This window comes from Camellia sinensis, chromosome 15 (genome assembly GCF_055761805.1).
Source record: "Camellia sinensis isolate YWXY chromosome 15, ASM5576180v1, whole genome shotgun sequence".
In the NCBI taxonomy this organism is placed as follows: domain Eukaryota; kingdom Viridiplantae; phylum Streptophyta; class Magnoliopsida; order Ericales; family Theaceae; genus Camellia; species Camellia sinensis.
This window is the reverse complement of record NC_138975.1, coordinates 64,638,486-64,666,161: the sequence shown is the minus strand read 5'-3', so window position 1 is coordinate 64,666,161 and position 27,676 is coordinate 64,638,486. Positions and strand designations below refer to the sequence as shown.

At 37.3% G+C, this 27,676-nt stretch overlaps 1 long non-coding RNA gene across 2 annotated transcripts; it reads right to left on the bottom strand.

Moving 5' to 3' along the window:
* Positions 1 to 24,150: 24,150 nt before the first annotated feature.
* On the bottom strand, positions 24,151 to 26,156 carry LOC145813488 (uncharacterized). Of its 2 annotated transcripts, XR_014356607.1 has the most exons (3): positions 25,871 to 26,156; positions 25,193 to 25,323; positions 24,151 to 24,788 (listed from the first exon to the last, which is right to left on the bottom strand). It is a non-coding gene; the product is annotated as an uncharacterized LOC145813488 (long non-coding RNA). The 2 variants fall into 2 exon arrangements; XR_014356606.1 differs by having other exon boundaries at positions 25,193 to 26,156.
* Positions 26,157 to 27,676: the final 1,520 nt, after the last annotated feature.

The following is a 27,676-nucleotide window of genomic DNA, read 5'->3' as shown; positions in this document are numbered from 1 at the left end:
TATCTACATGCATGTCCCAAAATATGTCAAACTCAACACCAACATAACAAACTCATGCATTCAAGCTCATATCTTCTCCAATTGTACATGCATGTGATGAATTAGCCACATTCCCAACTTAGATAACACAAATGGTGATCAAAACATGAGTTTCCTTTAACATTTCACATGGATTATACACAATTGTGTTCAAACATGCAATTTCAAAGTAAGTTCTTACATGCATGCACATATTAAGCTCCAATTCAACAAATCCAACACAAATTCGTTTCAATCTTACACTTGATCACCAAATTAGCTTGAACACATAAAATTACAAACTATAATCCAAGAATTACTCACCTAGAAGCTTTGATCTTCTAAGCTCTAGTCAACTCTTGAGCTAAATCTCCAAAATTTCCAAGCTTTAAGTCAAATTATGCAATTCTCCCCCTCTCTCTTCCTAAGGCCGACCCTCTCTTCTCACCCTTGAGTCAGTATCAGCCAAAATGATAAAAGGAAGGAGAATTGACTATAATAAGGTCCCTATTTAACCCCACTCAACATATCATTTCAATATAAAATAATTGGGCACTTAATTCATTATTTTAATCAGTTTAATCTAACCAAAATCAATTTCCAATTAAATTTCACTGTAGGCTCTAAAAATTATGCCAATCACAAGGACGAAAACAATTTCGGGTTCTGTGGCCGATAGGGCCCTCAATTTAATTTCCAAAGCAGATTATTTGAATAGATATTCCTACGGTGAACAGATAAAACTTCAAAATCACATACATTCATATAATGGCACATAAAATCATGCTAAACACATAATCATATTCAAATTAAGGACCAATTAGCATATTACGGAACAGGGGTATCACACTTATATCTCAATTTCAAATTTTTTCAAGAAAGATTATTAGAAATAGGATATTAAAGATATTTCGTGACGTTAAAACTGAATTATTTAACATTTGTAAATATTTGAATGAAAAATTTTGTTTAACATCTGATATGTGGAAGTAAAACATGGTTTATAATATCAATATATCACTGCACATTATATAGATAATGATTGAAAATTAAATAAATGAATAATTTTATTAAATTAGTTGAACTTTCATATACTGGTCATTCACTTGGGGTAGCAATAAGGAATGAATTATCTAAGTGTGCTTTGCAAAATAAAATATTTACCATTAGTTTAAAAAAATGCAACACATTATAATCATACTATAGTGCATCTTATATCAACTTTACAATTACTTGTTATTGATGCTTTATTTCATGTTCGTTATTGTACTCATATTTTAAATTTGATTGTTAAAGAAGTTATGAGTCAATATGATTATTTTGTAATGGCAATACAAAAATGCAATTGATAATATTAATAGTTCAGTTAGACGAATTGATTTGTATGGAAAACTATGTCAATAATAACAAATGAAAGAAAGTAAATTACGTTTAGACATAGACACCAGGCGAAATGCAACTTATAATATATGTTAAATATAACTTTAAAATAAAATAAAATAAAAAGTAATAGATTTATTTTTAAAACAACAACAATAACAAGAATACAAAAACCCACGGAAGAATATTGGCTCCACGTATGTTTATATAAAAAAAAATTGGAAAGTTTTTTGATCAATCAACAAAATTATTTTCATTTATATATATATATATATATATACTTATTTCACCATTTGTTTTACATCAATTAGCAAAAATAATGATGGTTTTCACAAATTATTTTTCATTGTTCATTATTTTGACATTATTAATCTAAGGGAAAACTACAGATAGTGAGACAAAGAAAAAAAAATTTACAAAATATGTGAGTTGTAAGTGATTCTGTGATAGGGTGCAAGTGAAATGTTGTGATGTTGCAAGTCATGTTTGTGTAAAAAAAATTTTGTCTCACTTGGATGTAATCCCCCTTAAATCTAATGAAGGAAAAATTTGATAAATATTTTGATCCATTGCCTCACCTTTTAAGTTTAGCCATTGTAATTAATCCTAGCTGTAAACACCATGATTTACAAACTTTTTTACAATTTGGTGCTATTGTTGCAATACCCAAATAATTATTTGAAGAATATAAGAATGTTGTAGCTGTAAATAGACAACCTACACATATTACACCAACCTCATCTCGGGGTGAAGGATTAAATATTTGGTCACAAATAAAAAATAGGATATATCTCAAAATACAAGTCTAAATATTTCTAAATTTCAACTTTATTTGGATCAGCCTTGTGTTGATAATGAATAAAATTTTAATATTTTGGATTAGTGGAAACAATATGAACAGGTATGGCATGTGCTTGCAGAAATGGCCCGTGAGATACTAATTGTCCCGATTTCTAGAATATCTTATGAAATAGCTTTTAGTACACTACAAAAAAAAAGTGTTTTTTGCGACGGCAAAACGCCGTCGCAAATGGTCTGTGCGCCGTTTCTAATACTTTTTGCGACGGTAATTTGGCTTTTTGCGACGGCAAGTGGGGGTCGCGACAAAGGGGGTTGCAAAAGGGCTTTAGCGACGGTAAGTGCCGTCGCCATTGTTTTTTGCGACGGGAGACTGCCTTTTTTGCGACGGCAATGTTCTGTCGCCAATAATGGAAGAAAATCTGAGTTTTTGCGACGGCACAGCATTTCCGTCGCTAAAAAGGGTTTTTTGAGACGGCAAGAATGACGTCGCTAAAAGTGTCGTAGCTGATACTATTGCCGACGGCAGCCTGAGCCGTCGCTAAAGGTTTTATTTTCAATTATATTGCGTAGCTTTTGCGACAGTATGGCTGCCGTCGCAAAAGCCTCCTAAAATTTTTTTGCGACGGGTTGTTATGCCGTCTCAAAAAAAAAAAAAAAAAAAAAAAAAAAAAAAACCTGTTGGGAAATTATTAAAAAAATTAAAATAACCTGTATTAAATGAAAAATAACTATAAAAAATCCAAAAATTACATAATAATATAAATACATACATAAACAAAAGTTGACAAATAATGAAAATTCATAATGTTGTTCCATTCATAACAATACAGAAATAAAAATTCATAACAATAAAAATTATGCCACTACATAATGTCGCATACTACATACATAATGTTGTTCACAAATTTAAATAACATAAATCAAAATCAAAACCAAAAGTTTTCGTCTTGATTCTTTCGTGGGTTACAAAAACAAAAGTTGGTCGTAATCTTTATACGCCCGCATTCCACAAGAAGCAAACTGCTACTTAGGAAATATCTGAAAAAAAACAAGATAAAAATAATTAATAACCATATAATGGTGTTAATATTTTAATTACAGAAAAATATAAAAAAAAAAATTGACTGCTATATAATTAGAAAGATAGTTTAGTAAATAATTTTGACTAGACCGAAATCCGGCTCTAACTCCCAAATCGGAAACCCAATTCGAGCCCCGTCTTCTCCCACAAGTCTCTCGTGCCTAGGCGGTCACGTGTGTCAAGTTTCGTGCTAAACCGACGCCGTTTGGTGATTTTGGAGCATTAACGCCTCGAATTCAAGTTTCTTAAGGAACTAGTTTGCCTAAAGTGAAATCCGACTCTAACTCCCAAACTAGGAACCCGATTCGAGCCCCATCTTCTCCCACAAGTCTCTCATGTCTAGGCGGTCGCGTGTGCCAAGTTTCGTGCTAAACCGACGTCATTTGGTGATTTTGGAGCATTAACGCCTCGAATTCAAGTTTTTTAAGGAACTAGTTTGCCTAAAGTGAAATCCGGCTCTAACTCCCAAACCGGGAACCCGATTCGAGCCCCGTCTTCTCCCACAAGTCTCTCGTGCCTAGGCGGTCGCGTGTGCCAAGTTTCGTGCTCAACCGACGCCGTTTAGTGATTTTCGGGAGTTAACACCTCGAATTCAAGTTTCTTAAGGAAGTAGTTTACCTAAAGTGAAATCCGGCTCTAACTCCCAAACCGGGAACCCGATTCGAGCCCCGTCTTCTCCCACAAGTCTCTCGTGCCTAGGCGGTCGCGTGTGCCAAGTTTCGTGCTAAACCGACGTCGTTTGGTGATTTTGGAGCATTAACGCATCGAATTCAAGTTTCTTAAGGAACTAGTTTGCCTAAAGTGAAATCAGGCTCTAACTCCCAAACCGGGAACCCGATTCGAGCCCCGTTCAAGTGTAGCTGTTATGTTGGAGCTTGCTCGAGGAATTTCTCAATCGGCTCATGGATTTAAGAATTCTGTCATATTTTATTTAATACTGGTGAAGAGAAAGGCTTAAATGGTGCTCATAGCTTTATAACTCAGGTTTGGGCCATTTAAGGTGCATCTAATTATTCTTAGTTTGATTTGTTTATTAATTTCCTTTTCTATTTTTTATCCTCAATCTTTTAAGCCTTTAAATATTTTTTAATGAGTTTTTAATATTCCTAGATCTCAACATGTTTAATTGTTTAATTATTGAGAATTTGTTTATATTCTTAGTTTTTGCTTCCAAATATTTTGATAGTATCCATGTAGTATTTATCTACTGTTTGGTTAATAGGTCAATTATTGGCCTCAGAAGCATAGAAATGCAGCAATTTTGAAAAGCTATTGACATGGCAGTGCATGAAAGATAAAGGTAGGAGTGGTAGTCGTTCAATCACTTCGTAGCAAAATTGGTAATTAACATTGATTGAACCTCGACCTCAAAATTTCACCCATATTTATCTGTCGATGGCTCTTATGGAACTATATTTTGTCACTTCAATGCTATAGTTGTCATGTTTACCTATAGTTCTTATCAGTGCACAATTAATATATTTTCTTGAACTGTTAAATGCAGTTTCACTTATTTGTATAATTTATCCCAAGTGCAAAAACATTAATCAACCTCATAACTTGTACTGTGTTTGGTCTCTCACTCGCTGCTGTATTATCTGGTTTCGTTCCACCAAAGAGAGAGAGAGAGAGAGAGCCGTTGTCGAATATACATTCATCTATATATATATATATATATACAGAGAGAGAGAAAGAGAGAGAGAGAGAGAGAGCATACGCAGAGAGAGCCGTTGTCGTCGCCGGACCAACCAGAGCCGTTGTCGTCGCCACCGCACCGCCGCACCACCGCTACAGAGAGCCGTTCGCCTTCGTAGCTCGTTTGAGGAATTTGGGGGAAAAAAAATGTTTCGAAGATTTAGGGATTTGGCTGAAATCATCGAGCGGCAAGATGAAAGGGAAGGGCGGGGGTAATTTTTTTTTTTTACTTTTTGCGACGGTTCGTTTTACACCGTCACCGATGGTTACTAATTACATCATAAAACGGCGCCGTTTTAATAAGCCCCTTTTTGCGACGGAAGTTTGCCGTCGCAAATGGCCACTGTTTGCGATAGCAAACATATGCCGTCTCAAAACTAATATTTTTTGCGACGGTAAAAAACGCCGTCGCTAATAATTCGGCATTTACTAACTATCCACGTGGTTTTATTACCGACGGGACAAACGCCGTCGCTAACGCCTTTATTTGCGACGGTATAAGTTGCCATCGCAAAAAACCATTTTTTGCGACGGGAGGCGCGCCGTCGCTATTGCTTCCATGTTGTTTGACCCCTTTTCTTGTAGTGGTATAGGTAGACGATTGTTGAATGATTATCGTTGCAGACTTATAACCGAAATGATTGAGGTACTTACGATGACGAGGGATCATTAATTTGTTTGCAACTAAAAGAAGACACGATGTTGATGAGAACACAAGGATTCAAGTTGATTTGGATACTATAACAATGGACGACCCAGATGAATTGTCCAACTCCTCCGATGATTGATAAATAATTTTTCTTCAGTTTGTAAGTTTGTCATATTTTTATTTTTACTTTGAGGTGGAGTATAATTTAAATAATTGGTAAGCTAGTAAATGCGAACCTAATTGGGATATATTTAACTTATAGTGATGCAATTTCTCTACCATCAATAATTTATATCTATTTGATGATATAAATTTATAATATTTGATTTTGTTTTATAATAAAAATTATTTAAATTCTATCATTTTTTGTCCGATGTGTGTGCTTAATTCGATGAAAAATGAAAAATAAAAATAAATAAATAAACATAAAAAAAGGGGCCACTCGAGCCTCAATTTTTCATGGGCATGGGTTGGGTCTGTGCCGCGATTTCTTGCAAATAGATTGGCTTGGTCTGGCTTGAATTTTGGCACGTAAATTGGTCCGAGCTCAATTATAAAAAATATATATATAATAAAATAAAAAAATAATAAAAAATAAATAAAAAGCGATAGTGCATGAGGGACTCCAATTCAAGTCTTTAACAATCAAGATTTCGTAATGATGAATGAGACAATCAGACGGCACTAAGCCTAATGAGTATAGATAGCAAATTGCAACACTATTGTTATATAAATTCCAAATTTCCTTGGAATTGGTCAATAATAATTGATTGTCAGAAAGTATAATTTATATGGGATGGGATGGGTTGGAGATAGAGCTTACTTGATCTTGGCTAAAAAGTTTGTAGTAGATAGGTTTATGGGATATGATCCATTAATTAATTCTTTAAGGAAATCAAGTCTAGAAAATAATTATTTAGTTGAGAAGATGAACTTGACACATTATTGTCGTCATATGATTTAGAGCACTATTAATTAATAAGTGAGCTTTTTTCAAAGTGTTCGGTGAGTCAGAGATGCACTTAATTTTAGGGGTAAAAAGACAAACAAATGGATAAGATAAACAAAGGGCATCCTTGTGTAAATAAAATTGTAATTTTCTACCATTGTTTAATTAGAAACTGAGTTCAAAAGAACCGTTTGAGTACGCCACTAGTTTTGCTTGCTGGAATGATTTATAATTGGATCTAAATCTATGAAACAACATTAAATGTGGTACTATTTGGTGCCAAATTTCTTTTTAATTATGTGTCGCTCCATCATAATCTTCCTTATTGCAATTCTTCTAGTGTGTCACAATCTTACATAATAATGCATCCATATATAATTTATGGTTACTTGCTTTTGATATCATGAATCTAGACTTATTTTGGGAATTCAAAAAATTTGATTCCTTGCGTGGTGGAGTTGGTGCTATTTGTGTTGGTATCAATTTAGGGGTGGAGATATGGGTGGCGGACAATGGTGGATGATTGATAGAGATGGTAGATGTTTTGGTGGAGATGGTGACCGAATTGGGTTTTGATTGATCGACAAGGAGAGAAAAAATGAAAGAGAGAGATGGGCTCGTGGTGGGTAGTGGGTTGTCTGATGGGAGAGAAATGGTGACTATGGTGGGTTGAGAGAATCTAAAGAGTAATGCTATACAAACAAAAAATTTATATATGATTTTCATACATAATTATGTGGCTCTATGTGTTGATTTCTAACCTGACAACCAAACAGATCTCTCTACAGAGATATAAGGAACTTGGTTGGATAGCATGTGACAGAATAGATTAAAATAAACACATGTACACAAGAAGATAAGAAATACCACGGTAGCTCGTCCACTCATTCTCTCCGACAATCAAGTCAGTAACTTATCTCTCAAAGATATCAAATCAAATCTTAGACCCACGAGGCTGACTTACTTTTATAATGATCGGTACCCTTGTCCCCTAGAAGTCTCACTTCATAGGACTCAGGAACAACACTTATCCCGGACCCGCAGTTTGAAAAGAATGATCCCACTTAATAGCCTCATCTTTATCCAAACTAAGCGACTCAACTTATCTACTCTATCTAACAATCTCAGATTCTGATACTACCGCACCATATCTCAGCAATATCGCAACAACTTCGGCAACATGTCTCGTCCACGTGGCACCTTGGCTAACCACCTCAGCCACATGGACAACCCTAAAAATATGTCCCCACAACTACCTCCTAGGTTCTAGTACATCAGCAACCTGAAGTGATGGAACCTATATCGTCTGATCTCCCAACACATCGACTAAACAACATGCTAGAGATACACCTCCAACTGAGATCTTGACTCGTCGGTGTCAAAAAACAAGGACTCAAGGGTCCACTCATCAAGAACCAAGAGCTAAAATGTTCTTTCTCATCCAAGATCAACATCTCAACCGAGAGCACTCTACTAGCCGAGATAATGACTCGCTTAGTTCAAGAAATCATGAGCCCAAGACTCGTAAGCTGTCAACACATAACAAACCCAACAACTCTGTCCACGTGTCACCCTACTACTAGATCATGCAAGTCACATCAACAGACGCATCCCATCAATGTTGTCTGACGACGCCTGACATCAACAAGACATGTCTCCCCAGGCAGTTAAATCATTACCTTTTTTTGAATTCCATCAAAACTCTTTCCCTCTCTCTCCGTCTCTTTATTCTGCAATCATACCTCTCTCTCAGACTTTCTCTCTCTAAAACTCATCTTAAACCTCCATTGTTGCCTTTTTGTTCTCTCTACAACTCCTTCGGCTCACCGACTCCGGTAATCAAACCACCATTCTGCTCCAATTAACTGAAGTGTCTCACTCCGTTGAACACAATTTCGATATCCATTTCCCTATCTCTGACCTATAAGTTCTTCATCCTTCTAATTTTTGTTTTCAATTTCTTCTGTTGTTAAACTTGTTCTTGCATGAATCTCTGTAATCTTGATGCAATTCACACTTTACCTACACAAATTTTTCACTTGCTATTGTATTACCAACATTCATGAACTTGTCCATTCACAATGATCATCTTTTGAGCCTGATTCATGTTTGCTAAAAACCTGCATTTCAATTTTTCATCTATATTCGAAATAAATTTTTTATTTGAGCTTCAAACTCCAAATCTGATTGATGCATTTCTTTACTATTCCTAGATTTGTCCATTCGACTCTTGCCTTTGCTAGGTTTAGGACTTGGGATTTGCTAGAACACTAGGAAAGCAGAACCCCCATTAAAAGCTTAGGAATTTCCAAAACCCATAGGCCAAAATGCCCCCAACACCACCATGAAATCCTAGGTTTTGGCCATCTTGGCATTAGAAATTGTCTACGCTAGACAAAGCTTTTTCCCCCGACATAATGCGTATGTACAGATGTAGAGCAGATACCCCAGCCAAAATCAAGGACTTTCGCTGAGAATTCAATATTCCAGCCAACGTCTATATCAGACTCACTAGTGAGAACGACTCAATCATACCGGGCACTATATGTCATTCCCAGTAGTGTCCCTCGTAAATGGAGAAATAAGATTCCCTCTTAACATTCTATTTCGCGAGATGATGAGCTTCTATATGCTAAACCCCATGCAATTAACTATCAATACCTTTTGCATAATCAACGGTATTGTCGAATTAAATCACCGACATAAGGCCCAACTGAACCATAAGGACACCCAATACTATTATTCCATGTGTGCCCTTCAATCCAAGAATAGCACATCTTATTATTTGAAACCAAGATCAACAACATACAAAATGATCGCCAACCTCCCTAACTCCAACAAGGGTGTGGGAGACGACCACCTCGTAGTCTCGAGCAATTGGGAATTTGTTCTAGACGACAGTCTTCATATCTACCCTCTTCCTAGGAGCGTCCTAGGTGATCACAAAAGTAAGTCACGCTTAGAACATACACCTGTCATTTTGCCTTGCCCTGAATCTCTTCCTTCAATACAATTCGCTAATCACTTTCCCTTTTCTTTGCATTACAGAGCCTCTACAACCCAACAAGAACTTTGGGAAGTCATACGTACAAAGAGCCGACGTGTAAAGGTTCCTAGACTTCCCAATCAACATAAACAAAGCCCTCTTCCTCTTGAACTGTACTGCAACACACAAGTCCCCTCTCCCTGACGTCCCATCAAAAAGTAAGACTCCGTCATCTGCTACAACTCCCACTACTTCATCAAGAGCAGATCAAGGATCAACATCAGATCCAGCTAATCAACCATCAACATCAGCTCCCTCACTACATGTCCCACCCTTCAAGCGCCGACTTCACCGATGCCTTTCAAACGCTACCGCTACCAGAACCCAGAGAAGAAAACGTCAAGGTTCAGAGCTGCCGACATACGACCCTCTGAATCCACCAATCGCACACCCTACTTACAAAATCAACGCCAGAGTAGTGATAGTCAGCACCCCGAAAGAGATAGGTCACAAAGCAGCCGTCGCCGATAACCTCCTCGCTAGCCTTCCCGATTTGGTAACGGTTCCCTCAACCCCCTCCCCTCTTTCTATTCAAAAACAGAAGAGATCGAAAAAAACCAAGGCAAAAGCCAAGATCATAGCCATTCCTTCTAACAAAGATGACCCTGAATATACAATCCTGATATCAAAGATGGTCGAGGCTGAGAAAGATAGGCCACTACCGATTCTACCGACGCCCCGCCACTAAAGCGCTCAAAATCTTCTATAGCTGACGACACCTCAGATACCTTTATTCCCAATATCTCAATCGACGGTTATCCCATTAGGCTAAGCGAAAGTGCCTCCTGCCAGATCCAGATCGTTGTTGGCCTATTAACCGCCCTGCTCCTCCCTGCATACATGGAAGCCATTAGTGACTATAATGAATACGAGCACTTCACATTCATGATAAAGAGCACAATAGTTGTAAACTTTTATTTTTGTTTTAATCCAACGTTGTACACTTAGAATTATTGATATGCTATACTAAGTCATCTTCTCTTCTGTGCAAACTATCCAGCATGCTCACGCCTTTACATACAAGGCTGAGTTAATGGAGAAAGACATCACGAAGAAAACACAATAGGCTGTTGATTACCTTCACCAACTCAACCAGGCTAAGAAGGAAATGATGAAGCTGCTAGACAAGATCAACATAGCAAGAAAAAGCGAGCAAAAGACCAAGGCCACAGCCAAAGCATTCTAGAAAAAGGCCTCAAAAGTTGAGAAAAAGCTAACTGAGGCTCTGGCTACAAAGGAAATGAAGATCAAGGCAGCCGTTGGAAAGGCCTATGCCGAAGGCCAAGAAGACGTCCAAGATCAACACAAGATGTATGTAAACCTAGCATGCAACAGAAGTTATTACCTTAGATGAATAGCAGCATTGAAGAAGCTATCTGTCTGCGAGGATTCTCCTCTTAAAGACCATGGTTAACTCGATGTGCCCTTCCCCTCTTTCCCTATCCAATTCGAGGAGAATAAGGAAGAAAAAGAAAAGAAAGACAAAGGCGCAGACACTGCCGCCACTAGAGCGAAGTCCCCAACCTTCAACAACTAGGTTCTGGACCTGACTGAAGAGGATGATGGTAAAGTTTCCAAGACTGTTTTTTCAAAGACTGCTGACACTCCCAAAGCCGACATGAGCCTTGGACAAATGTTGAAGGGGATAGATGAAGACATTTTAACCGACACTGAGGCTGAGAAGGCTGCCACACTATCCACCGAGGCTGACCTAACTCTAACCGTCGAGGTGGATCATTCCGAGAAGACCGCTGCTCCGAATCCAGAAGCTAGTACTTAGGATTTTAGTTTTCAATTATAATTTTTCTTTTTTCTTTGAACAATCGTGTGCTAATTTGAGGCCAACGTGCCCCCAATTATAACTGAACATCTTCACTTTCATGAATGCAAGCTTGTTTTTGTCTAAGTGTTGAATGTATGCTTTTCTTCAATGTCTTCCACACCTTACTTCTCATGAATTCTTCTAAGTACAACGTCTCATATCTTATCTCCGCTAACCTGTAATGGACTCGTCTCAAAAAACACAATCATAAAAAACTTTTAGAAATTTTTGCCAAGTGTTACATATTAGCAACTTATCCCAAGTATAACTCATCTTGGCTCATTGCCCCCTAATGTGAATATAAGTTAAAACTTATGTTCTCATTAAGGATCAGCATCTAAATCTTGCCTAAGTCTAACTTAGGCATCCATGATCAGAGTTAATGTGTTTAGCTCGTCTAAACAAAACACTTAAGGTTTGACCTTAGTGCACCGAGAATACTAACTACCTCAACTTTTCGTACAAACTAACCAGATCATGGCTGGTTTCATCTTGTTTCTCTTTAAAACATCCCTTTCATTTAGTTCAGCTATGTTATTCTGATAAGCCTAAGTTAAACGTCTTGTACCTCTTTGGAACATCACATCAGCCTTATATTTTCTGTCCTATCCAACAATGGAAATTTAATATGTGAATTTCAACAACAGTTTGCGAATCGAACTAGTATTTTATTAATCAATACTTCAGCTAAACATCTTTTAAATTACATCAAAAAAATAGAGAAAGCAAGAAGACTAGTGATAGAAAAACTTCAGATTACTGGTATTCCAAGGCCTTAGCAACTCCTTGCCATCACAATCTTCTAACCGATAAGCTCCATTGTCGACAATTGAAATGATTCTGTATGAACCTTCCCAGGTAAGGCCAAGTTTATCCTCCTTTGGATCTTTCTTTTTGTCGACAACTTTTCTCAAGACAAGATCCCTAACTTAGAATTCTCTGGGGTTTACTTTCTTATTATATGCTTTGGCCAAACTTTGCTAGTATGCCCCCAGCCGAATTGCTGCTCGCTCCCTTCTTTCTTTGATCAAGTCCAGATTTCACTAAAAATGCTTTGCTTGTTTCATTTTCTGCTGCCTGAGTTCTGACTCCATGAATGTCGATTTTCAGTGGTATAACGGTCTCAGACCCATAAGCCATGACAAAAGGTGACACTCCAGTTGATCTTCTTGGTGTTGTACGATATGCGCATAGACCATTAGGCAACTCCTCAACCCACTTGCCCTTGTCAGTTTCCAATCTCTTCTTTATTCCATCCAGGATGGTTTTGTTCGAGGCCTCAGCTTGGCCGTTACATTGTGGAAAGCTAGGAGTTGAATAGTAGTTCTTGATCTTGTATTTCGCACAAAACTTCTTGATCAACTTTCTATCAAACTGGGTGTCATTATCTACCATAATGGCTCTTGGGATCCCAAATCTGGTGATAATGTTTTCCAGATGAAATTTCTCACGTCCACATCTCAGATTTTAGCTAAATTTCTAGCCTCCACCCATTTTGTGAAGTAATCCGTAGTTACTAACAAGTACTTCCTCTATCCAGTTGCCTTGGGCAATTTCCTAGTCAGATCCATACCCCACTAGGCAAATGGCCAAGGGCTGGATACCGGGTTTAAGTCTCTAAATAGCTTGGTTATCAAAGGTGCAAAGCTCTGACACTTCTCACATTTTCTCGTATAGGCTTTTGCGTTCTTCTACATGTAGGGCCACCAATATCTTTGTGATATGGCTCTGTGGACAAGAGATATGCCTCCTGTATGGCTACCACAAACTCCCTCATGAATCTTGAATTAAAAGTCTTAAACTTGGAAAGGATGCACACATCGCAATAGCAGCCCTCATGGCATGCAGCTAAGGTCTTCCCAAGATAATGTTATATTGGGAAAGCGTATTGATCACCGTAAACTCCGTTGCTATGCTCTTCGTTCTTGCATGAATCTCCAAGTTTGTGGTCCTTAGTGACCACATCGGTGTGCCGTTGAATTCAACCATGGGGTTATCAAATAGTTCTAGGTCATCCTTGTGAAGGCCAAGTTCCTTGTAACATTCGATGTATATGATGTCACAAAAGCTGCCTTGATCGATGAGTATTCTTCTTACCTGGCACTCTCTGATCTTCAAGGTTACCACCAAAGCATCATTGTGTAGATGCTGGACCATCTCTAAATTTTCATGCGTGAATGTGATCATCAGTCCCCAATGTCCCTCCGTTTGGGGCTTCTTTTACTAGACATGGAACACATGCTAAAGGTGTCTTACCCTTTATGTTTCTATCTCAATTTCATTCACGCTGACTTTAGAGTGGATCACATTGATAACCTATGGTCCATCAACTTGTGACGTTAGTGGTGTTGCTGCTGCTGTTGTCAACACCCAAGCCAACTTCGCATGTTCCTCCCTTGTCTTCTCCTCGTTCACCAAGTCCCTTAGGTGCCCTTGCTTGACAAGGTCCTCTGGATGTTGCTTCAGGGCCCGGCATCCCTGTGTTATGTGCCCTTACTCGTCATGGAAAGCACAATTCTTTGCGAGGAATCTACCAATGTATTCCCTTGGGGTTTTCTATGAAGAACTGAAGCATCGCTGATTCCTGATTCTTTCCAAGATCATGTAAATCGGGATCTTGAAGACTATGCTCACGGCATGCATAGCCTTCAACCCCAGCTCCATCCTGTTAGTGCTGACTCCTCCTTGGCTACACTTCGGCTAACCATTTCGCTTCTCCTGTTTTACTGTACTCCCTTTCTTTGCCTTCTTATCCTCCTCTGCCCTTGCGTACTTCTCAATCCTCACTATCAGATCCTCCATATCTTTCGAGAGGGTCTTCGAAAGAGATTGCTTAAGTGAGCAATCATTCTCTAAGTCGTTCTTAAAAGAACAACTGCTAGCTCCTGGTTACATGTAAGAATCCGATTGTAAACCTTGCAATACCTTTTGGCGTAAGCCCTAAGGCTTTCGCCATCGTCAATCTTCAATGCCAATAGGAATCAACCCTTAAAGGTTGCAACCTATATATAAAAAATCTGGCCAAAAACATCTCAGCCAGGCCGTTCCAACTCTTGATTGATCCCTCCGGCAATTTGAGGAACCATTCTGATGTTATTTCCCCAAATGTCAACGGGAACATTTTACATAGTAGCTGCTCATTCCCACTCCACAAGGATATTGCATTCAAGTATAAACTAACATGGAAGTTAGGGTCGGTCTTACCATCGTAGAACAAGAATCTCAGCATGATGAATCTTTTAGGTACTTCGAATGGCTCGAATTCCACAAAGAATTGTGACCTTGGCTACGCAATGGACATAACTTTGACACCGTTCCTCTTCCATTGGAGGTAATCCCGTAGGTCCTCCTTCGTCCGTTCGGGGGCTTGGTTATCGACCGACTTCAATCTCTTTGGCATGCTACTTCCCATGCTGAGATACGTCCTTTTGGACTTCTCAACGTCCACTATCTTGTCGAGGCAGGGACCTTGTTCATTGATCTGTTAAGGTCCCCTTATTTGTATCCCTCTTGCTCTCTAGGATTTTGCTTTTTGTGACTCTGTTTTTCCAGTGTTTTGTAATCACTGATTTGGATTTACAAGTTTTTTTCTGTGCTACGAGACGGTTAACACTGTTGTGTGCCTTCCTTTCTAGGCGTCGACATTTGTAGCCGAAGTTGGTGTTTTCTGGAAATGGCAATGCGGACTGCATCGCCCTCTTCGTCATCCCTTCATAGGCTTCGGTCCTTCCAGACCTATAGATCACTCTCATTGTAATACTTCTCTCGGTTGCCCCTCATCGAGCCATTATAGCCCTTGGTAGCATTGTTCGTCTCTGGATCTACCTCTTGCACCTCGTCATTGCCTTCTTCTTCGATGTTTGGATCGACGTACTCATCATCCTCACTATGTAAATCATCCATCACTCTCACTTCTTACCCGGCGTTGGCCATCTATTTTTACAAAGTTCCCATAGGTGGCACCAAATTGTTGGTGTTGATTTCTGACATCACAACCAAACAAATCTCTCTGTAGAGATCTAGGAAACTTAGCTGGAGAGCATGCGGCATAATAGATTAAGCCGAACACCTACACACAAGAAGATAAGAAATACCACGGTGGCTCGTCCACTCGGGGGTACTCTGATAAGCAAGTCAGTAACATCTCTCAAAGATATCAAATCAAATGAACAATGCACAACTAAAAGCATACCTTAGATCCACGGGAGTACCTTACTTTTATAATGATTAGGGCCCTTGTCCCCTATAAGTCTTACTTGATAGGACTCAGGCACAACACTTATCCCGAACTCTCAGTTAGATAAGAGTCAACCCACTTAAAAGCCTTATCTTTATCCGAACTGAGCACCTCAACTTATCTAGGACTCTTGTCCTCTATCCGACAATCTCGGATTCTAATACTACCGCACCATATCTCGATAATATCGCAACAACCTCGACAACATGGCTCATCAACATGGCACCTCGGCTAACCACCTCGGCCACGTGGACATCCCTAAAAATATGTCCCCATAGGCTCATGGTAAACTTTTCATTACAAAACGAAATATCATTGAAAATTGATTTATTTACAATAACCGCACCACCACATCATTCTTGTCAAATTTTTTATATAAATTTCATATATGAATAAAAAATTTCAAGTTTAAATAGATCATTCTATCGTTTAGTGGCAACTATGCGAGTGGAACATGGTCATTTTTAGTCAAAACTATTATAGATTCAACTAAATATATACAAAGAACAAATTTACCCAATAGGTAAGCTAAAAAAACCACACTTGAGCTCAGAGAAGAGCCTCCTAATTATTAGGTAATTGTTGCTTATAATTGGTGGTTTCTTCATTTAGGGTGTAATATCATAAATTATCTGCCCTAATGGAGATTCATCACTCTCTTCGAAGGGAAATAAATGTCTCCCATCAATAATTATATAGAAAATTGATAATTTTTTTTTTTTTTTTTTCGTACGTTCTTTTATGAGTTGGGATTCTTCTATGGGTAGCATCTAAGAATGAGGCAATACTGCATAGGGATGTGCATAAGTTCTTTGTGCCTAATTTAATAACACATTTAAATTATCATTAACATAATTAATTTCTTTGGACTCTTTATTTTGTGCTTACACTAAGTCTAAACAAATTTTAGAAAATGAAATGAAATGTAATATCATATAAACCTCTCGCCCTTCTTTTCTACTTTTTAGGCCAAGACTTAATCCCCTTGCCGAATCCTACCATACTTTTGAAAATACATGTGACCAGCTAAATATTTTCTCTATAAAAATGCTCAAGTATCATAATTTTTGCATACATAATTTCCTTTTGCAATGATTGGGCAATAACATATACTTATAAATTATGATCATATTGATAGCCTTATGTTTTTACTTGAGTTGATCACAACAAGGTACATCATTTTATATTTCAAATTAATGGTGGTGATTTTATCTTTGGAGTTTGCAACGAAGCAAGTCGGCAAAGTTCACAAAATCAATGTAGAGAGAGAAAAAGAAAAAAGAAGAATTGTTGAAAGAATTTGTTATTACAATAATGGTTATGTTGATGCCAAAATTACATTAAATTAATCAATATAAGAATGACGCGTAACAATCCAGTACGATGCAACATGGGCAACTATCAAAAGGCATGTGGATGGAAGCTGAGAAGATAATTTAGCATTCATTCCTATGTATAAAGAGGAGTAGACACTAGTGTGGGGGCTGAATAAATATATGACAATGGAGGCCCAAAAGCAAGCCCATTTGGGAATAGGGCATAGACAAGTCGGCCCAAACCAGAAGCCCACATGGCAAGTCGGCCATAACCGATGGTAAGAGGGCTGAATACAAGTCGAATAGAACCAAGCTTAAGGGCCGACTTAGCCGAATATCTCATGGGATATATGGGGACCCAATTACCAAGTCAGAATGTGTAAAAGGAGGAAATGGGCCCTGGAGAACAATATAAAAGGAGGAGCCTTGATCAAAGAAAGGTATGTGAAAAATAGCAAATAACTTGCGAGTAAAGTAAAATCAAGAAAAAACTAACTTGCTCATCGGAATGCTAATTCTGACACTCCCGACCGGAGCGTTAGTTTCTATTTCAAGTAGTGTCTCAAGGATCAAGAAGGCCTGCTCTGATCAGAGAGGGTATTTCCAAATCTTTTTCATCACAGTTAGTAGTTAAACTTCTCAACGGATGCTAAATGGTTTTAAATTCAAAGTAAATTCAACTTCTTATGCCTTCCTTACCATTTCTTGTAGCTCCTTTACCATAGTCTTGAGATAATGTATTGTTCAAATTAGTAATTGCATTGTTCATTCAGTCTCTTTCTCCTTTTTCTTTCCTTCTTATGTTTCATATACATACTTATATTTAATACTTCTCCTTGAGTTAGTTCATTAATTGATACTTATTGCTTAAGTTCTATTCATTGAGGCATAAAAAACACTTACTTAATCATCTAGTAATTGTTTGACTTGAAATTAATTTATAAGGATTATTCAATCTTTATTGAAATATTAAAAGAAAATAAATTAAAATCGTGTAAGATGAAAATCTCATGTACGGTTTTAAATAAAGAAAAAAGCGAGGAATTCCCTTTTCAAACTTACTCGCGCACTCCATAACCTTTTTTTTTTTTTTTTTTTTTTTTTTTTTTTTTTTTTTTTTTTTTTTAACTCCATAGCTTTCAAATGAGGAAAAAACCAACACAGTGAAAATAAAACTTCGTTCAATAATGTTCTTGACTTTTGACTTTGCAAGTGTTAATAGTAATGTTTTGGTAAGGGAGAGAGTGGAAAGATTATAATTTGCAAAATGCAAAATCCTATGCCACTTTATACACTTTTATTAATTGTTCAGCAATTTAAGAAATCTTAAGATAACTAGTTAAACTTGCTTGCACCGTGATTATGGACGAATTAAACTATAATTAGAGAAAGGCCAAATCAAAATCAATACTAATTTATTGGACAAATTACACCAGTAGTCCCTCTATATTTTATCCCTCATGTCATTTTAATCCCTACACTTTCAATTGACTCAATTTTAACCCTTAATTTTAGATTTTATTTCAATTTGATCCAATTGAAAATATAATTAGTGTTTTTTAAGAAAAATTATCACTAAATTGATTGAGATTAACTAACTGAGTTGCGTAAGTTTATAATTTTACCCTTGAAAATATAACACATGACACTTATATGTGTATTTTTTATTAAAAAAAAAATTACTAAGAATTGTTATCAATTGGACCAAATTGAGACAAAATCATAAATTCATGGTCAAAATTGGGCAAATTAAAATTACATAAATTAAAATGACACAATCACCAAAATATAGGAACAAGAACTACTAGGTAGCTCAAAACGAGCTACCCCGAATGGCTCGAAAATTTGATTTGCCCTTACTATCACACGCTTAGTAAATTAAAATAAACAAACGTATAGGTGTCATTTGGTAACACTTACGTTTTCAGTTTTCTGTTTATATTTACAAAAATTTTAAAAACTCAAATAAAAACTTGTTTGGTAAAATTTTTGATTTATAAATCAGTGGTCTCAGTTTATAAATTTGGCCAAAAAATGAAAACACAAAAAATGTGTTTCCGTTTTGAGTTTTCAGTTTTTTTTTTTTTTACCACCCAACACAAGCCACCACCCACCACCATTTTCCACCACCGTCTTTCGCCGCCACCACCCACCCCTCACTCCCCACTCCCCACCACCACCACTCACCACCCACCAACCACCTACCTGCCACCCACTCGCCGCCACCACCACCACCACCACTACTACCCACCACCCACCTGCCATCTACCCGCCACTATCCACCACCCGCCACTACCATCCACCACCTACTTGATACCACCACTCAGCACCCACCTACCACCACCATCCACCACCAGCCACCTGCCACCCACCCGCCACCCACCACCACTACCACCATCACCCACCACCTACCTGCCACCACCACCCACCATCCACCTGCCACCACCACCCACCACCCACTCGCTACCACTTACCACCTACCACCGTCACCCACCCACCCACCACCACTACCACCCGTCACCTACCTGCTACCACCCACCACCAGCCGCCATCCGCCACCCACCTACCATCATCGCCTGCCACTACCACCACCACCACCACCACCCACTCGTTACCACCTGCCACCGTTACCCACCCACCCAACATCACCACCCACCACCCACTACCCGCTACCACTCACTCGCTACCACCCACCACCGTCACCCACCCACCCACCACTGCCACCCACTCGCTACCACCCACTACCAGCCACCGTCACCCAACCACCCACCCACCCGCCACCACCCACCACCACCAGCTACCCACCACCCACCGTCATTACTTTCCACCACCGTCTTCCGCCGCCACTTGCCACCACTTGTCATTTCTCACTCTTTTTTATATTTTTAAAATTTTTTAAACATTTTGTTAATTACCAAACGCATTTGCAGTTTATGTTTTTTTTTAAATAAACAAAAAATAAACAAAAACCAGTTTATAAAATTTTTGTAAATATAAACTGAAAACGTAAATGTTACCAAACACACACAATTCAAAAACAAAACACAAGAGAGATGAGAGGACAGAGAAAGCGAGGGAAACGGGAGAGCAGATCAGAGTTGCCACAGTTAAACATCTTCTCCGATGACCACGACCACGACCACGATCGACTTGGGTGTTCACCAACGACCGACTTAGGTAAGCTGCCACAGTTAAACATCTTCCCCGACAACGACCACCTATGTTCGAAATCCCTACCACCGTGCATAGGAGATTAGGTAAGTTCCTCTTCTGATTTTTTTTGCATTTGTTATAGGTGCAAATCTATTGATTTTTGTGATGCATTTGAGATGTCTACAATGGTTCAAGGTTGGTTTTTTTTTTTTTTTTTCGTTGGTTGTGTGGCCAATGTTTTTGTAGTGATGCATTCCACGTGTTTGATAAAAGTCCACATAGAAAAATTGTAATTTTGTTCATGAAAATAGTAAATTAATTCTGATTCTCTTCAAAACTAGAGATGGTTGTTATAGAGATGGTTCCAGTTCTTAAGAGATGGTTCTTATACAGATGGTTCTAGAACTGGAGATGTTAAATACCAATGACTATGTTTTTTCATGTGAAAAATTGTTTAGATTTTTTATTTCAATTGTGGGAATTCATGTTGTGGGCAGTTGATGGTTTATGATCTGAATTATGTGTTGTAGTGAATATATGGTGCCCTGGTTTCAATAACTATCTATAAGTGTCATGTATGAAGTCAGAATTATGCTTACTGGTTGAATGTGATGGGAATTAGATTAAATTTGTTAAAATATGCTCTCTCTTTTTCAATTATTGAGGCTTTTTAGTCAACAAAATGTAAGGGGTTTTGGACGTACTTGTCATACAGGGTTAGGATTTGCATTAGATTATCATTCAGTCTGGTTTGGGAAGTGAAAGAAAACATGGATGATAGTTAATACACTCTACCTTTTAACTATCTACATTTGCTTACACTTTCTTTTCTGTCTATTTACTAGTTATGTAGACTGAATTTCTGTTTCAAGTTATATGCTTCAATGGACATTGATTCAAACAATCCTTCATTGAATGGGAGTGATGAAGTTGAAGAACCATAAAAGAATCCTTCATTTAATGAGAGCGGTGAACTTGAAGAACCTAAGAAGGGGATGCGTTTTAGCTCAAAGCAATAATTATACGCGTTTTATGCAAAATATGTGAAACACCTTGGGTTTGCTATAGCTTATAGAACACAAAATATTGGACAAGATGGGGTAGAAAAATACTTCGGAATTGAATGTACTCGGGCACAAAAGAGAACAAAAAGATCAAAAGTACACCCTCTGTAACCATCTTTGTCATCAAAAATTGAATGTAAAGCAAAGGTGAGGGCGACTCTACAAAAGGATGGAAGATTTAAGTTAACCACAGTTGGTCGTGAACATACGCATGACTTGATTCCTAGTGACTCGCGGCACTTTGCAATGAATAAGAGAATTCTTACTCTTGTGATGAGAAGACTAGCAATAAACGATGAAGTGGGGACAAGGGTGGCTAGGAATTTTCATTCTATAGTTGTTGAACAAGAGGGATACGAGACATTAACATTTGATGAACAAGATACAAGGAATCTCATTGAGAACACTAGAAGATTGAGGCTTGGGGTAGGAGATGTCGAATCAGTTAGACTTTATTTTTATAGGATACAACAACAAAATTCCAACTTCTATACTACAATTGACTTCGATGAAGATAGTCGCATACGAAACTTGTTTTAGACGGATGCAAGGAGTAGGGCAGCTTATAAAGCATTTGGGAATGTTGTTTCATTTGACACAACCTATCTCACAAACAAATATGATTTGTCGTTTGCTCCGTTTGTAGGAGTTAATCACTATGGCCAATCAATTTTGTTTGGTTGTGGGCTGTTATGTAATGAGAACACTGAGACATTTGTGTGGCTATTCAAATAATGGTTAAGTTGCATATCAAATGCTCCCCTAATAGCTATAATAACTGACCAGTGCAGAGCTATGCAAAATGCCGTAGAACTTGTCTTCCCACAAGCTCAACATCGTTGATACTTATGGCATATAATGAAGAAAATTCCGGAGAAATTGAGAGGATATTCCCAATATGAAACCATAAAGTTTGCTTTGCAAAATGTGGTTTATGAGTCTTTCACAAAAGATGAATTTGATGAAGAATGGCAAGCGATGATTGCAAAGTTCAATCTTCATGATAACGAGTGGTTGGGAGTATTATACGGTGAGCGACATAGGTGGATTCCTGCCTATGTGAAAGACATTTTTTGGGCTGGCATGTCAACTACACAACGAAGTGAGAGTATGAATGCATTTTTTGATGGATATGTAAACTCAAAGACAGCTTTAAAGTAATTTGTTGAACAGTATAACAATGCCTTGAGAAGTAAGGTGGAGAAGGAGACCAAAGTAGACTTCAATTCTCGAAACAAATTGTATGATTGCTTAACAGTATATGAGTTTGAGAAGCAATTTCGTGCAGCCTACACTAATGCAAAATTTAAAGACGTTCAAGTAGAATTGAAGCGACTATTGTACTGTCATGCGAATCTTGTGAAAAATGAGGGATCAATTTGTACTTATCATGTCAAGGAGACTGTTATCGTCAGTGATAAAATGAAGAAAGTGGAATTTGTTGTCTACTTTAATTCAACCGAAAGTCAAATCCAATGTATGTGTCAGTGGTTTGAGTTTAAGGGCATTATGTGTGCCCATTCATTTAATGTGCTTATTGAGAGGTGCATATGTAAGATTCTAGATACTTACATTGTGCCGAGATAGAGAAAAGATTTGGAAAGAGGGTATACATGCATTCTAACCATTAACACTAAAACTGGGGATATTCTCAATACAAAGGTGCATGATAAATACCACAAGATGTTGGATAAAATACTAGAAATTGCTTCCAACGATGATGGTAAACACACAGTGAATGATCTTGGGTTGACAGAAATCAATGAGAGAATGAAAAAAAATCAATCGGGTTGTGTAAGTAACGTGCCACTTTCAAGTAGTAATGCACCACCTTCTACTAGTCATTGACGACCTTCTAATACTTCCCTCAAAAGTCCATCTGGCCGTAGTACAACAAAAGCAATCATAGCTCGCAAGGTGCTTAGTCCTCTAGTTGCTCGACGAAGAGGTCGCCCATGTACCAAGTGGAAGGTTAGCAACGTGGATGAAATAGTCAATCGGTTGAAGGAAAATAATAAAAAGCCTACAAAAGTACAAGTACATTTTTATAAGTTACATTTTTCTGTATGCGAATTGTTGAATTTTTTTTTTAAGTTAAATTATTGACCAATGTGTCTTACTATAAGGCCATAAGGTGCCTCAAGGTCAGCCTCACAAGTTACATTTTCCATCTACAAATGTCATGCAATACAGTATGTATGACCCGGTATGTGTTCGAGAAAGGACTCCATATTTTGTTCTATGTTTTTATTTTAATTTTTTAAATGATTAATGAAATTGTGTTACTATGATCATAAGGTGGCCCAAACTGAACCTTATTATTTTCCTTGCACGGATGGCACGTAACAGAGTATGTATGTACCGGTATGTGTTCAATATATGATATGAAATATTTTTGATTGTTTTAATTTATATATATGTTTGTGGACAATATTTGTAAATTTTACTTTGACATTGAATATGCACAGGTTAGCCTAATGCAAATGGTGGACAATATTTGAAGCACATCTCTTACTCAATCAGGAATGATGAACAACATACGCAGTCACACTTTGACAAAATTTGTTGACTTGAATGTAAATGCGGATCCAAATGGCCTTTCTTTTTTTTTAAGTTTAGTAGTACCACTTTGATGACTTTGGTTTGTAAACAATGGATGGTTTGTAAATGTTGGTTTGAATTAAATTGAATTCAATGTAATTGAATTTTGTTTGTGTTGGTTGTTAAGTTTTATTAGCGCATTTGTTCGTTATGGTAATACATATTATTTAGGTGGGCATGTTTTGGTTATAGTTCCTTGTACACTCAATGGCTGCTGATGCATTTGTTTTGTTCTTGATAAATTAAATTAATATTGAACAGATATAGTCTCTTTGGAGGCTCAAATGATTTTGAATAGATATAGTCTCTTTGGAGGCTCAAATGATGTTGAACAGATATATTGGAAGACCAAAATAGGCCCAAAATTGTACTAAAACAGCTCCAGAACAACAAGGTCTTTTGGCCAACCGTACAAGTATTTTGGTTGGCCGGCAAACATATTGACCGGCCAGACAAGTTTTCGGCCGAACAGAGACAGTCTAGTAGTCAATCACTTTTCATTCTAATTTATAGTCCACCATTCAAAACAAGTCCACTATTACACCTACTGTCTGTGTTTTCTAACGATAACAACATTTTCTATGATCAATAACTATCTATCAGTCTAGCAGCAACATAAAAACATTGAATTTTCACTGACAACATATACCTGTGACAATTGAAAATGACAACATATATCCACAATCCATGAGAACACGACATTCAATTCATGACAACATTGCAGAGGTAACATATATACTTAATCCATCATGTCCAGTACATCCATAATCATCACCTTGAAATTCTTTTCCATCATTTGAAGCCTTCTACCATGGTCATGAATTTCATTGTCCATCTCTGAAAGCCTTGTCCTTACATCATTGAATTCCTCTGTTCTTATAGCTTTACGAAGTCCAGTATTGGAACAGATTGTGGAGGTAACGTCCTCAGCATCATCGTCTGCGAACTTGAAGTAATTGCAATGTTCTTTTTTACTCTACAAAGCATGACAATCAATTAGTCAGATTATGCAAATAGTTTTCCAAATACAAAAATGTTTAATTCATAACACATACTTACATATTTTAATGGGAAAACAAAAAACAAACGCCATTGATTTCCATTCTCATTAGTTCGTACAATATACATTATAGCTATTCTTCCATAGTCACACATTCTTAGTTTTAATCTAATGTTGTTGTTCATAGAAGAAGCCATTTTTAATATGCATAAACAATGAGAATGTAATATGTAGTTACAAAACATATTACATTAAGTTGTTTTCAATCTAACATTACATTCAACCCACTCTGATTAAAAATGGCTGGTTACAAAACATACCGAACATATATACCAAATTCAATATACCAAATTTAATCCTTATCAAGTTACAGAACATACCAATTAACTGAACTTGGTTTAGTTTGCATGCACTTCTCCTTGTAAACATAATGGTTGGCTCATCACAAGGTAGCTGCTACTGTGAGGTTGCTCCTCAAGGGTTTTTCATATAGTCAGAGTACTGCCCAGAACTTGGGTGTGTAAATTTAATGTATACAACCAAAGCCAAAAACAAATTCAGCAACAATACCACATTTATCAGCAAACATTGTTATGGAAAATTTCAGTAGCAAAACAAGATTTAACAGCATAAATTCTTGAGCAAAAACTCACCAGCAAACCAATATGTAGCAGAAAGATATTATTGGCAAAAAATTCGGTGGCAAAACATGATTTTAGCAGCAAACATTCTTGGGGAAAAATTCAGCAGCAAACCAATATGTAACAGCAAAAATCATTTGGAAAAAATTCAGCAACAAAAAAAAATAAATGTGTGACAATGAACATCCCTACAAGATCATCACCACAATTAATTTGAACATCCCCAGAAGAACTAACTGTACAATTCACACACCAAAATCAAACCACATTTTGACATAAATTAAACTCCATCAAATTCTTCATTCAAACAGCTGAACATATATACATACAATACATCAAAGAGTCAGGCAAAAGGGAAAAACACGAAACCCTAATTTCTTAAATCTTCAAACCCTAGTTTTGCGATGTTGGGTTTACCTGAGATTCGTTTTCAATTGGTCGGTAATCCGGTGTATGACAAGTTTCCGACAGTGAGAGGAGTCGGATGAGCGTAGTCGAACGAGAGGAGCATGGGAGGAGTATCCCGCTGACCACCAAGTCAGAGGCGAATGAGCAGAGTATGAGAACTTTTCAGTGTGGAGTCAGATGTCCGCATCGGAGAGATAATCGGATGAGGGAGGAATGAGAGCGATAGCGTTTCAGGTGGAGAGGAGAGAGGAAATGAGACCGATAGGGTTTTATATGGAAAAGAGAGAGAACGAGCTCAAACTTTGGGTGTAAAAGTTTGGGTACTTCCAAAAAAGCCAAAAAGCCAAAAAGTTACTCAAAAAGTTAAAAAGTTAACACTATTCACCAAAAGTCAACAATTACGGCTGCACAACTCCCAATTCAAATTTTTCCCTACAAATCAATTTTTACAATTTTTTATTACACATTTTTCAATAAAAAGTCAAAAAGTTAACCCAAACATCCATATTTTCAACCTCAATTTTTTAGTCCAAAAAGACAAAAAGTGCACTTATTTAGTCTTCCCAAACTTGGCCTTAGAAGTAGGGTCAGAGAGACAGAGATAGAGAAGTAATGGCACGTGAGTCCAAACTTTCAAGCCATTTCGAGCCAAAATATTCGAGCTCTAAATCATTTTTCATATAGGAACTACTGTTATAATTTAACCTAATTTATTTCATGTTAACCAATTCTTATGCAACCATAGTATGTTTTTCAAAATAACTCATATATCTTTTGATTAAAACAAAGATGAATCAATGAAGAGAAAGCGAAAATTTTGATAAAGAGAATGTGAGTGGGCAGCAGATCATGTTTATATGGTGTTTGGTATATATGATACATGTGTAATTAAAATAAGTATAAGTAAAAATAAATAATAAAATATGAATCACAATATGTGCATTACTCAAGTGGTAAGAATCTTATTTTTCAATAAAGAGAAGTAAAGGCTTGATGACACCAAATCTAGCCTTTATCTTATATAATAAAATAAATAAGAATTATTTAACAATGTAATAGGAAAAAAAAATTACACAAACATGTAGGGGTGCAAGTTCCACCCCTTACAGTTTTTCACTTGCACCCTACTACATAATCACTTACACTCCTTATGTGTTTGTAATTTATTTTTTCTACTCCACTATTAAGTAATTTTCTCTAAAATAAATATTAAAAAAATTTGGGTGGATTGACTACCCAGGTTTAATTTAAAGGGGGAGTTACAAGCTGGTCCTTTGGACCTGACTTAATTCCTATGACGTCTTGACTCAAAAAGATTTAGCACATATTTCCATTTTACCCTTAACATTTAGCCCAAACAAAGAAATCACTCAACCATTCTACTCTCTCTCTCTCTCTCTCTCTCTCTCTCTCTCTCTCTCTTTCTCTCTCTCTCTCTTTGTCACAGTTGTTCGAATCTCTCTCTCTTAATCGGCCACCGAAGACCACTTCTGACTACCGGCAACTATCATTGACCTCCAATGACTCATTTGGCCTTCATCTTTGACTGCCGGTAGCCATTACTGACCTCCAACAACTACCTTATGTTTTTTGTGTGGTCGTTTTCCATCACCATGTCAATACCGCTAGTACCTCCTCAAACAAGGTGGAAACAAAAGAAAAAGATAAGAATAAGGATGAAGAAAATGAAGGAAAGAGATAAGGAATCCTTACCGAAAAATAATTCTTCACATTCGTAGATTAACACAAAGAATCAGAGACGAATCTAGTACGAAAATTTATGATTGACACATTCAGTGATAAATTTAACCACTG